We start from the raw sequence: 13,014 nt of genomic DNA, 5'->3' as shown, positions 1-13,014 counted from the left end.
ACAAATAATGACAATAATTGCTGCTTGTTATACAGCCTAATTCTGTGTTATTGTCTCCACTCTGTTTCTGGATAGAAGAACAATTTAATCGCCACTTTTTTTCTAAAATGAGAAGAAAAAAAATTCCCTAAAACTATGTAATTTTTTAAAACTAGAACAATGTAACATTTAATTTTAAAAGGGTCAAATAAGTAGTGCAAATAAAATGATTAGACTAAATGTGCCCTTAAATGAAGCATATGTAAATATAAGTAACATGCCCACGTTTAGCCACATTGTGCATTCTTACAGGTGGGAGCAGTTTAATAGACGTGTTTTTTATTTTACAAAGTGTTTAGAATTAGATATGATCCCAAAGGTACATAATTCAATTCATGCTGGTCACTGCACCTCCCAGTGACATCACCAACAGATGCTCCTAGCATTGGGAATTCTATAATTCTATTCATGCTGGTCACCGCACCTCCCAGTGACATCACCAACAGATGCTCCTAGCATCGGGAATTCTATAATTCTATTCATGCTGGTCACCGCACCTCCCAGTGACATCACCAACAGATGCTCCTAGCATTGGGAATTCTATAATTCTATTCATGCTGGTCACCGCACCTCCCAGTGACATCACCAATAGATGGTCCTAGCACTGGGAATTCTATAATTCTATTCATGCTGGTCACTGCACCTCCAAGTGACATCACCATCAGATGCTCCTAGCACTGGGAATTCTATAACTCTATTCATGCTGGTCACCGCACCTCCCAGTTACATCACCAACAGATGCTCCTAGCACTGGGAATTCTATAATTCTATTCATGTTGGTCTCCGCACCTCCCAATGACATCACCAGCAGATGCTCCTAGCACTGGGAATTCTATCATTCTATTCATGCTGGTTACCGCACCTCCCAGTGACATCACCAATAGATGCTCCTAACACTGTGAATTCTATGATTCTATTCATGCTGGTCACCGCACCTCCCAGTGACATCACCAACAGATGCTCCTAGCACTGGGAATTCTATAATTCTATTCATGCTGGTCACCGCACCTCCCAGTGACATCACCAACAGATGCTCCTAGCACTGGGAATTCTATAATTCTATTCATGCTGGTCACCGCACCTCCCAGTGACATCACCAACAGATGCTCCTAGCATTGGGAATTCTATAATTCCATTCATGCTGGTCACCGCACCTCCCAGTGACATCACCAATAGATGCTCCTAGCACTGGGAATTCTATAATTCTATTCATGCTGGTCACCGCACCTCCCAGTGACATCACCAACAGATGCTCCTAGCATTGGGGATTCTATAATTCTATTCATGCTGGTCACCGCACCTCCCAGTGACATCACCAACAGATGCTCCTAGCATTGGGAATTCTATAATTCTATTCATGCTGGTCACCGCACCTCCCAGTGACATCACCAATAGATGCTCCTAGCACTGGGAATTCTATAATTCTATTCATGCTGGTCACTGCACCTCCAAGTGATATCACCATCAGATGCTCCTAGCACTGGGAATTCTATAACTCTATTCATGCTGGTCACCGCACCTCCCAGTGACATCACCAACAGATGCTCCTAGCACTGGGAATTCTATAATTCTATTCATGCTGGTCTCCGCACCTCCCAGTGACATTACCAACAGATGCTCCTAGCACTGGGAATTCTATAATTCTATTCATGCTGGTTACCGCACCTCCCAGTGACATCACCAATAGATGCTGCTAGGACTGGGAATTCTTTAATTCTATTCATGCTGGTCACAGCACCTCCCAGTGACATCACCAATAGATGCTCCTAGCACTGGGAATTCAATAATTCTAATCATGCTGGTCACCGCACCTCCCAGTGACATTACCAACAGATGCTCCTAGCACTGGGAATTCTATAATTCTATTCATGCTGGTTACCGCACCTCCCAGTGACATCACCAATAGATGCTGCTAGCACTGGGAATTCTATAATTCTATTCATGCTGGTAACCGCACCTCCCAGTGATATCACCAACAGATGCTCCTAGCACTGGGAATTCTATAATTCTATTCATGCTGGTCACCGCACCTCCCAGTGAAATCACCAACAGATGCTCCTAGCACTGGGAATTTTATAATTCTATTCATGCTGGTCACCGCACCTCCCAGTGATATTACCAATAGATGCTCCTAGCACAGGGAATTCATGCTGGTCATCGCACCTCCCAGAGACATCACCAATAGATACTCCTAGCACTGGGAATTCATGCTGGTCACCGCACCTCCAAGTGATATCACCAATAGATTCTCGTAGCACTTGGAATTCTATAATTCTATTCATGCTGGTCACCGCACCTCCCAGTGACATCACCAATAGATGCTGCTAGCACTGGGAATTCTATAATTCTATTCATGCTGGTCACCGCACCTCCCAGTGACATCACCAACAGATGCTCCTAGCACTGGGAATTCTATAATTCTATTCATGCTGGTGACCGCACCTCCCAGTGACATTACCAACAGATGCTCCTAGCACTGGGAATTCTATAATTCTATTCAAGCTGGTCACCGCACCTCCCAGTGACATCACCATCAGATGCTCCTAGCACTGGGAATTCTATAATTCTATTCATACTGATGACCGCACCTCCCAGTGACATCACTAACAGATGCTCCTAGGACTGGGAATTCTATAATTCTATTCATGCTGGTGACCGCACCTCCCAGTGACATCACCAATAGATGCTCCTAGCACTGGGAATTCAATAATTCTATTCATGCTGGTTACCGTACCTCCCAGTGACATCACCAATAGATGCTGCTAGGACTGGGAATTCTTTATTTCTATTCATGCTGGTCATCGCACCTCCCAGTGACATCACCAATAGATGCTCCTAGCACTGGGAATTCAATAATTCTAATCATGCTGGTCACCGCACCTCCCAGTGACATTACCAACAGATGCTCCTAGCACTGGGAATTCTATAATTCTATTCATGCTGGTTACCGCACCTCCCAGTGACATCACCAATAGATGCTGCTAGGACTGGGAATTCTTTAATTCTATTCATGCTGGTCACAGCACCTCCCAGTGACATCACCAATAGATGCTCCTAGCACTGGGAATTCAATAATTCTAATCATGCTGGTCACCGCACCTCCCAGTGACATTACCAACAGATGCTCCTAGCACTGGGAATTCTATAATTCTATTCATGCTGGTTACCGCACCTCCCAGTGACATCACCAATAGATGCTGCTAGGACTGGGAATTCTTTAATTCTATTCATGCTGGTCACAGCACCTCCCAGTGACATCACCAATAGATGCTCCTAGCACTGGGAATTCTATAATTCTATACATGCTGGTCACCGCACCCCCCAGTGACATCACCAATAGATGCTCTGAGCACTGGAAATTCTATAATTCTATTCATGCTCGTCACCGCACCTCCCAGTGACATCACCAATAGATGCTCCTAGCACTGGGAATTTTTTCATTCTATTCATGATGGTCACCGCACCTCCCAGTGACATCACTAACAGATGCTCCTAGCACTGGGAATTCTATAATTGTATCCATGCTGGTCACTGCACCTCCCAGAGACATGACCAATAGATGCTGCTAGGAATGGGAATTCTTTAATTCTATTCATGCTGGTGACCGCACCTCCCAGTGACATCACCAATAGATGCTCCTAGCATTGGGAATTCTATAATTCTATTCATGCTGGTCACCGCACCTCCCAGTGACATCACCAATAAATGGTCCGAGCACTGGGAATTCTATAATTCTATTCATGCTGGTCACTGCACCTCCAAGTGACATCACCATCAGATGCTCCTAGCACTGGGAAATCTATAACTTTATTCATGCTGGTCACCGCACCTCCCAGTGACATCACCAACAGATGCTCCTAGCACTGGGAATTCTATAATTCTATTCATGCTGGTCACCGCACCTCCCAATGACATCACCAGCAGATGCTCCTAGCACTGGGAATTCTATCATTCTATTCATGCTGGTTACCGCACCTCCCAGTGACATCACCAATAGATGCTCCTAACACTGGGAATTCTATGATTCTATTCATGCTGGTCACCGAACCTCCCAGTGACATCACCAACAGATGCTCCTAGCACTGGGAATTCTATAAATCTATTCATGATGGTCACCGCACCTCCCAGTGACATCACCAACAGATGCTCCTAGCACTGGGAATTCTATAATTCTATTCATGCTGGTCACCGCACCTCCCAGTAACATCACCAACAGATGCTCCTAGCATTGGGAATTCTATAATTCTATTCATGCTGGTCACCGCACCTCCCAGTGACATCACCAACAGATGCTCCTAGCATTGGGAATTCTATAATTCTATTCATGCTGGTCACCGCACCTCCCAGGGACATCATCAACAGATGCTCCTAGCATTGGGAATTCTATAATTCTATTCATGCTGGTCACCGCACCTCCCAGTGACATCACCAATAGATGGTCCTAGCACTGGGAATTCTATAATTCTATTCATGCTGGTCACTGCACCTCCAAGTGACATCACCATCAGATGCTCCAAGCACTGGGAATTCTATAACTCTATTCATGCTGGTCACCGCACCTCCCAGTGACATCACCAACAGATGCTCCAAGCACTGGGAATTCTATAATTCTATTCATGCTGGTCTCCGCACCTCCCAATGACATCACCAGCAGATGCTCCTAGCACTGGGAATTCTATCATTCTATTCATGCTGGTTACCGCACCTCCCAGTGACATCACCAATAGATGCTCCTAACACTGGGAATTCTATGATTCTATTCATGCTGGTCACCGCACCTCCCAGTGACATCACCAACAGATGCTTCTAGCACTGGGAATTCTATAATTCTATTCATGCTGGTCACCGCACCTCCCAGTGACATCACCGACAGATGCTCCTAGCACTGGGAATTCTATAATTCTATTCATGCTGGTCACCGCACCTCCCAGTGACATCACCAACAGATGCTCCTAGCATTGGGAATTCTATAATTCTATTCATGCTGGTCACCGCACCTCCCTGTGACATCACTAACAGATGCTCCTAGCATTGGGAATTCTATAATTCTATTCATGCTGGTCACCGCACCTTCCAGTGACATCACCAATAGATGCTCCTAGCACTGGGAATTCTATAATTCTATTCATGCTGGTCACTGCACCTCCAAGTGACATCACCATCAGATGCTCCTAGCACTGGGAATTCTATAATTCTATTCATGCTGGTCACCGCACCTCCCAGTGACATCACCAACAGATGCTCCTAGCACTGGGAATTTTATAATTCTTTTCATGCTGGTCACCGCACCTCCCAGTGATATTACCAATAGATGCTCCTAGCACTGGGAATTCATGCTGGTCACCGCACCTCCCAGTGACATCACCAATAGATACTCCTAGCACTGGGAACTCATGCTGGTCACCGCACCTCCCAGTGATATCACCAATAGATTCTCGTAGCACTTGGAATTCTATAATTCTATACATGCTGGTCACCGCACCTCCCAGTGACATCACCAATAGATGCTGCTAGCACTGGGAATTCTATAATTCTATTCATGCTGGTCACCGCACCTCCCAGTGACATCACCAACAGATGCTCCTAGCACTGGGAATTCTATAATTCTATTCATGCTGGTGACCGCACCTCCCAGTGACATTACCACCAGATGCTCCTAGCACTGAGAATTCTATAATTCTATTCAAGCTGGTCACTGCACCTCCCAGTGACATCACCAACAGATGCTCCTAGCACTGGGAATTCTATAATTCTATTCATACTGGTGACCGCACCTCCCAGTGACATCACTAACAGATACTCCTAGCACTGGGAATTCTATAATTCTATTCATGCTGGTGACCGCACCTCCCAGTGACATCACCAATAGATGCTCCTAGCACTGGGAATTCTATAATTCTATTCATGCTGGTTACCGTACCTCCCAGTGACATCACCAATAGATGCTGCTAGGATCGGGAATTCTTTATTTCTATTCATGCTGGTCATCGCACCTCCCAGTGACATCACCAATAGATGCTCCTAGCACTGGGAATTCAATAATTCTAATCATGCTGGTCACCACACCTCCCAGTGACATCACCAACAGATGCTCCTAGCACTGGGAATTCTATCATTCTATTCATGCTGGTCACCGCACCTCCCAGTGACTTCACCAATAGATGCTCCTAGCACTGGGAATTCTTTCATTCTATTCATGCTGGTCACCGCACCTCCCAGTGACATCACCAACAGATGCTCCTAGCACTGGGAATTCTATAATTCTATACATGCTGGTCACCGCACCCCCCAGTGCCATCACCAATAGATGCTATGAGCACTGGAAATTCTATAATTCTATTAATGCTGGTCACCGCACCTCCCAGTGACATCACCAATAGATGCTCCTAGCACTGGGAATTTTTTCATTCTATTCATGCTGGTCACCGCACCTCCCAGTGACATCACCAATAGATGCTCCTAGCACTGGGAATTCTATAATTGTATCCATGCTGGTCACTGCACCTCCCAGAGACATGACCAATAGATGCTGCTAGGAATGGGAATTCTTTAATTCTATTCATGCTGGTGACCGCACCTCCCAGTGACATCACCAATAGATGCTCCTAGCATTGGGAATTCTATAATTCTATTCATGCTGGTCACCACACCTCCCAGTGACATCACCAATAGATGGTCCTAGCACTGGGAATTCTATAATTCTATTCATGCTGGTCACTGCACCTCCAAGTGACATCACAATCAGATGCTCCAAGCACTGGGAATTCTATAATTCTATTCATGCTGGTCACCGCACTTCCCAGTGACATCACCAACAGATGCTCCTAGCACTGGGAATTCTATAATTCTATTCATGCTGGTCTCCGCACCTCCCAATGACATCACCAGCAGATGCTCCTAGCACTGGGAATTCTATCATTCTATTCATGCTGGTTACCGCACCTCCCAGTGACATCACCAATAGATGCTCCTAGCACTGGGAATTCTATAATTCTATTCATGCTGGTCACCGCACCTCCCAGTGACATCACCAACAGATGCTCATAGCACTGGGAATTCTATAATTCTATTCATGCTGGTCACCGCACCTCCCAGTGACATCACCAACAGATGCTCCTAGCATTGGGAATTCTATAATTCTATTCATGCTGGTCACCGCACCTCCCAGTGACATCACCAATAGATGCTCCAAGCACTGGGAATGATATAATTCTATTCATGCTGGTCACTGCACCTCCAAGTGACATCACCATCAGATGCTCCTAGCACTGGGAATTCTATAACTCTATTCATGCTGGTCACCGCACCTCCCAGTGACATCACCAACAGATGCTCCTAGCCCTGGGAATTCTATAATTCTATTCATGCTGGTCTCCGCACCTCCCAATGACATTACCAGCAGATGCTCCTAGCACTGGGAATTCTATCATTCTATTCATGCTGGTTACCGCACCTCCCAGTGACATCACCAATAGATGCTCCTAACACTGGGAATTCTATGATTCTATTCATGCTGGTCACCACACCTCCCAGTGACATCACCAACAGATGCTCCTAGCACTGGGAATTCTATAATTCTATTCATGCTGGTCACCGCACCTCCCAGTGACATCACCAACAGATGCTCCTAGCACTGGGAATTCTATAAATCTATTCATGCTGATCATCGCACCTCCCAGTGACATCACCAACAGATGCTCCTAGCACTGGGAATTTTATAATTCTATTCATGCTGGTCACCGCACCTCCCAGTGATATTACCAATAGATGCTCCTAGCACTGGAAATTCATGCTGGTCACCGCACCTCCCAGTGACATCACCAATAGATACTCCTAGCACTGGGAATTCATGCTGGTCACCGCACCTCCAAATGATATCACCAATAGATTCTCGTAGCACTTGGAATTCTATAATTCTATTCATGCTGGTCACCGCACCTCCCAGTGACATCACCAATAGATGCTGCTAGCACTGGGAATTCTATAATTCTATTCATGCTGGTCACCGCACCTCCCAGTGACATGACCAATAGATGCTGCTAGGAATGGGAATTCTTTAATTCTATTCATGCTGGTGACCGCACCTCCCAGTGACATCACCAATAGATGCTCCTAGCATTGGGAATTCTATAATTCTATTCATGCTGGTCACCGCACCTCCCAGTGACATCACCAATAGATGGTCCTAGCACTGGGAATTCTATAATTCTATTAATGCTGGTCACCGCACCTCCCAGTGACATCACCAATAGATGCTCCTAGCACTGGGAATTTTTTCATTCTATTCATGCTGGTCACCGCACCTCCCAGTGACATCACCAATAGATGCTCCTAGCACTGGGAATTCTATAATTGTATCCATGCTGGTCACTGCACCTCCCAGAGACATGACCAATAGATGCTGCTAGGAATGGGAATTCTTTAATTCTATTCATGCTGGTGACCGCACCTCCCAGGGACATCACCAATAGATGCTCCTAGCATTGGGAATTCTATAATTCTATTCATGCTGGTCACCGCACCTCCCAGTGACATCACCAATAGATGGTCCTAGCACTGGGAATTCTATAATTCTATTCATGCTGGTCACTGCACCTCCAAGTGACATCACCATCAGATGCTCCAAGCACTGGGAATTCTATAATTCTATTCATGCTGGTCACCGCACTTCCCAGTGACATCACCAACAGATGCTCCTAGCACTGGGAATTCTATAATTCTATTCATGCTGGTCTCCGCACCTCCCAATGACATCACCAGCAGATGCTCCTAGCACTGGGAATTCTATCATTCTATTCATGCTGGTTACCGCACCTCCCAGTGACATCACCAATAGATGCTCCTAGCACTGGGAATTCTATAATTCTATTCATGCTGGTCACCGCACCTCCCAGTGACATCACCAACAGATGCTCATAGCACTGGGAATTCTATAATTCTATTCATGCTGGTCACCGCACCTCCCAGTGACATCACCAACAGATGCTCCTAGCATTGGGAATTCTATAATTCTATTCATGCTGGTCACCGCACCTCCCAGTGACATCACCAACAGATGCTGCTAGCATTGGGAATTCTTTCATTCTATTCATGCTAGTCACCGCACCTCCCAGTGACATCACCAACAGATGCTCCTAGCATTGGGAATTCTATAATTCTATTCATGCTGGTCACCGCACCTCCCAGTGACATCACCAATAGATGCTCCTAGCACTGGGAATGATATAATTCTATTCATGCTGGTCACTGCACCTCCAAGTGACATCACCATCAGATGCTCCTAGCACTGGGAATTCTATAACTCTATTCATGCTGGTCACCGCACCTCCCAGTGACATCACCAACAGATGCTCCTAGCCCTGGGAATTCTATAATTCTATTCATGCTGGTCTCCGCACCTCCCAATGACCTTACCAGCAGATGCTCCTAGCACTGGGAATTCTATCATTCTATTCATGCTGGTTACCGCCCCTCCCAGTGACATCACCAATAGATGCTCCTAACACTGGGAATTCTATGATTCTATTCATGCTGGTCACCACACCTCCCAGTGACATCACCAACAGATGCTCCTAGCACTGGGAATTCTATAAATCTATTCATGCTGGTCACCGCACCTCCCAGTGACATCACCAACAGATGCTCCTAGCACTGGGAATTTTATAATTCTATTCATGCTGGTCACCGCACCTCCCAGTGATATTACCAATAGATGCTCCTAGCACTGGAAATTCATGCTGGTCACCGCACCTCCCAGTGACATCACCAATAGATACTCCTAGCACTTGGAATTCTATAATTCTATTCATGCTGGTCACCGCACCTCCCAGTGACATCACCAATAGATGCTGCTAGCACTGGGAATTCTATAATTCTATTCATGCTGGTCACCGCACCTCCCAGTGACATGACCAATAGATGCTGCTAGGAATGGGAATTCTTTAATTCTATTCATGCTGGTGACCGCACCTCCCAGTGACATCACCAATAGATGCTCCTAGCATTGGGAATTCTATAATTCTATTCATGCTGGTCACCGCACCTCCCAGTGACATCACCAATAGATGGTCCTAGCACTGGGAATTCTATAATTCTATTAATGCTGGTCACCGCACCTCCCAGTGACATCACCAATAGATGCTCCTAGCACTGGGAATTTTTTCATTCTATTCATGCTGGTCACCGCACCTCCCAGTGACATCACCAATAGATGCTCCTAGCACTGGGAATTCTATAATTGTATCCATGCTGGTCACTGCACCTCCCAGAGACATGACCAATAGATGCTGCTAGGAATGGGAATTCTTTAATTCTATTCATGCTGGTGACCGCACCTCCCAGTGACATCACCAATAGATGCTCCTAGCATTGGGAATTCTATAATTCTATTCATGCTGGTCACCGCACCTCCCAGTGATATTACCAATAGATGCTCATAGCACTGGGAATTCATGCTGGTCACCGCACCTCCCAGTGACATCACCAATAGATACTCCTAGCACTGGGAATTCATGCTGGTCACCGCACCTCCAAGTGATATCACCAATAGATTCTCGTAGCACTTGGAATTCTATAATTCTATTCATGCTGGTCACCGCACCTCCCAGTGACATTACCAACAGATGCTCCTAGCACTGGGAATTCTATAATTCTATTCAAGCTGGTCACCACAACTCCCAGTGACATCACCAACAGATGCTCCTAGCACTGGGAATTCTATAATTCTATTCATACTGGTGACCGCACCTCCCAGTGACATCACTAACAGATGCTCCTAGCACTGGGAATTCTATAATTCTATTCATACTGGTGACCGCACCTCCCAGTGACATCACCAATAGATGCTCCTAGCACTGGGAATTCTATAATTTTATTCATGCTGGTTATCGTACCTCCCAGTGACATCACCAATAGATGCTGCTAGGACTGGGAATTCTTTATTTCTATTCATGCTGGTCATCGCACCTCCCAGTGACATCACCAATAGATGCTCCTAGCACTGGGAATTCAATAATTCTAATCATGCTGGTCACCGCACCTCCCAGTGACATCACCAACAGATGCTCCTAGCACTGGGAATTCTATAATTCTATTCATGCTGGTTACCGCACCTGCCAGTGACATCACCAATAGATGCTGCTAGGACTGGGAATTCTTTAATTCTATTCATGCTGGTCACTGCACCTCCCAGTGACATCACCAATAGATGCTCCTAGCACTGGGAATTCTATAATTCTATTCATGCTGGTCACTGCACCTCCCAGTGACATCACCAATAGATGCTCCTAGCACTGGGAATTCTATAATTCTATTCATGCTGGTCACCGCACCCCCCAGTGACATCACCAATAGATGCTCTGAGCACTGGAAATTCTATAATTCTATTCATGCTGGTCACCGCACCTCCCAGTGACATCACCAATAGATGCTCCTAGCACTGGGAATTTTTTCATTCTATTCATGCTGGTCATCGCACCTCCCAGTGACATCACCAATAGATGCTCCTAGCACTGGGAATTCTTTCATTGAATTCATGCTGGTCACCGCACCTCCCAGTGACATCACCAACAGATGCTCCTAGCACTGGGAATTCTATAATTGTATCCATGCTGGTCACTGCACCTCCCAGAGACATGACCAATAGATGCTGCTAGGAATGGGAATTCTTTAATTCTATTCATGCTGGTGACCGCACCTCCCAGTGACATCACCAATAGATGCTCTGAGCTCTGGGAATTCTTTTATTCTATTCATGTTGGTCACCCACATATCAGTGACATCACCAATAGATGCTCCAAGTACTGGGAATTCTTTAATTCTATTCATGCTGGTCACCGCACCTCCCAGTGACATCACCAACAGATGCTCCTAGCACTGGGAATTCTATAATTCTATTCATGCTGGTCACCGCACCTCCCAGTGACATCACCAATAGATGCTCCGAGCACTGGGATCTCTTTCATTCTATTCATGCTGGTCACCGCACCTCCCAGTGACATCACCAATAGATGCTCCTAGCACTGGGACTTCTATAATTCTATTCTTGCTGGTCACCGCACCTCCCAGTGACAACACCAACAGATGCTCCTAGCACTGGGAATTCTATTATTCTATTCAAGATGGTGACCGCACCTCCCAGTGACATCACCAACAGATGCTCCTAGCACTGGGAATTCTATAATTCTATTCATGCTGGTCACCGCACCTCCCAGTGACATCACCAACAGATGCTCCTAGCACTGGGAATTCTATAATTCTATTCATGCTGGTCACCGCACCTCCCTGTGACATCACCAACGGATGCTCCTAGCACTGTTAATTCCATAATTCTATTCATGCTGGGTACCGCACCTCCCAGTGACATCACCAACAGATGCTCCTAGCACTGGGAATTCTATAATTCTATTCATGCTGGTTACCACACCTCCTAGTGACATCACCAATAGATGCTGCTAGGACTGGGAATTCTTTAATTCTATTCATGCTGGTCACTGCACCTCCCAGTGACATCACCAATAGATGCTCCTAGCACTGGGAATTCTATAATTCTATTCATGCTGGTCACTGCACATCCCAGTGACATCACCAATAGATGCTCCTAGCACTGGGAATTCTTTCATTCTATTCATGCTGGTCACCGCACCTCCCAGTGACATCACCAACAGATGCTCCTAGCACTGGGATTTCTTTCATTCTATTCATGCTGGTCACCGCACCTCCCAGTGACATCACCAACAGATGCTCCTAGTACTGGGAATTCTTTCATTCTATTCATGCTGGTCACCGCACCTCCAAGTGACATCACCAACAGATGCTCCTAACACTGGGACTTCTATAATTCTATTCATGCTGGTCACCGCACCTCCCAGTGACATCACCAATAGATGCTCCTAGCACTGGGAATTCTATAATTCTATTCATGCTGGTCACCGCACCTCCCAGTGACATCACCAACAGATGCTCCTAGCACTGGGA

This window comes from Taudactylus pleione, unplaced genomic scaffold (genome assembly GCF_031769625.1).
Source record: "Taudactylus pleione unplaced genomic scaffold, aTauple2 ptg001106l, whole genome shotgun sequence".
Lineage (NCBI taxonomy): Eukaryota > Metazoa > Chordata > Amphibia > Anura > Myobatrachidae > Taudactylus > Taudactylus pleione.
Note: the sequence above shows the minus strand (reverse complement) of the source record.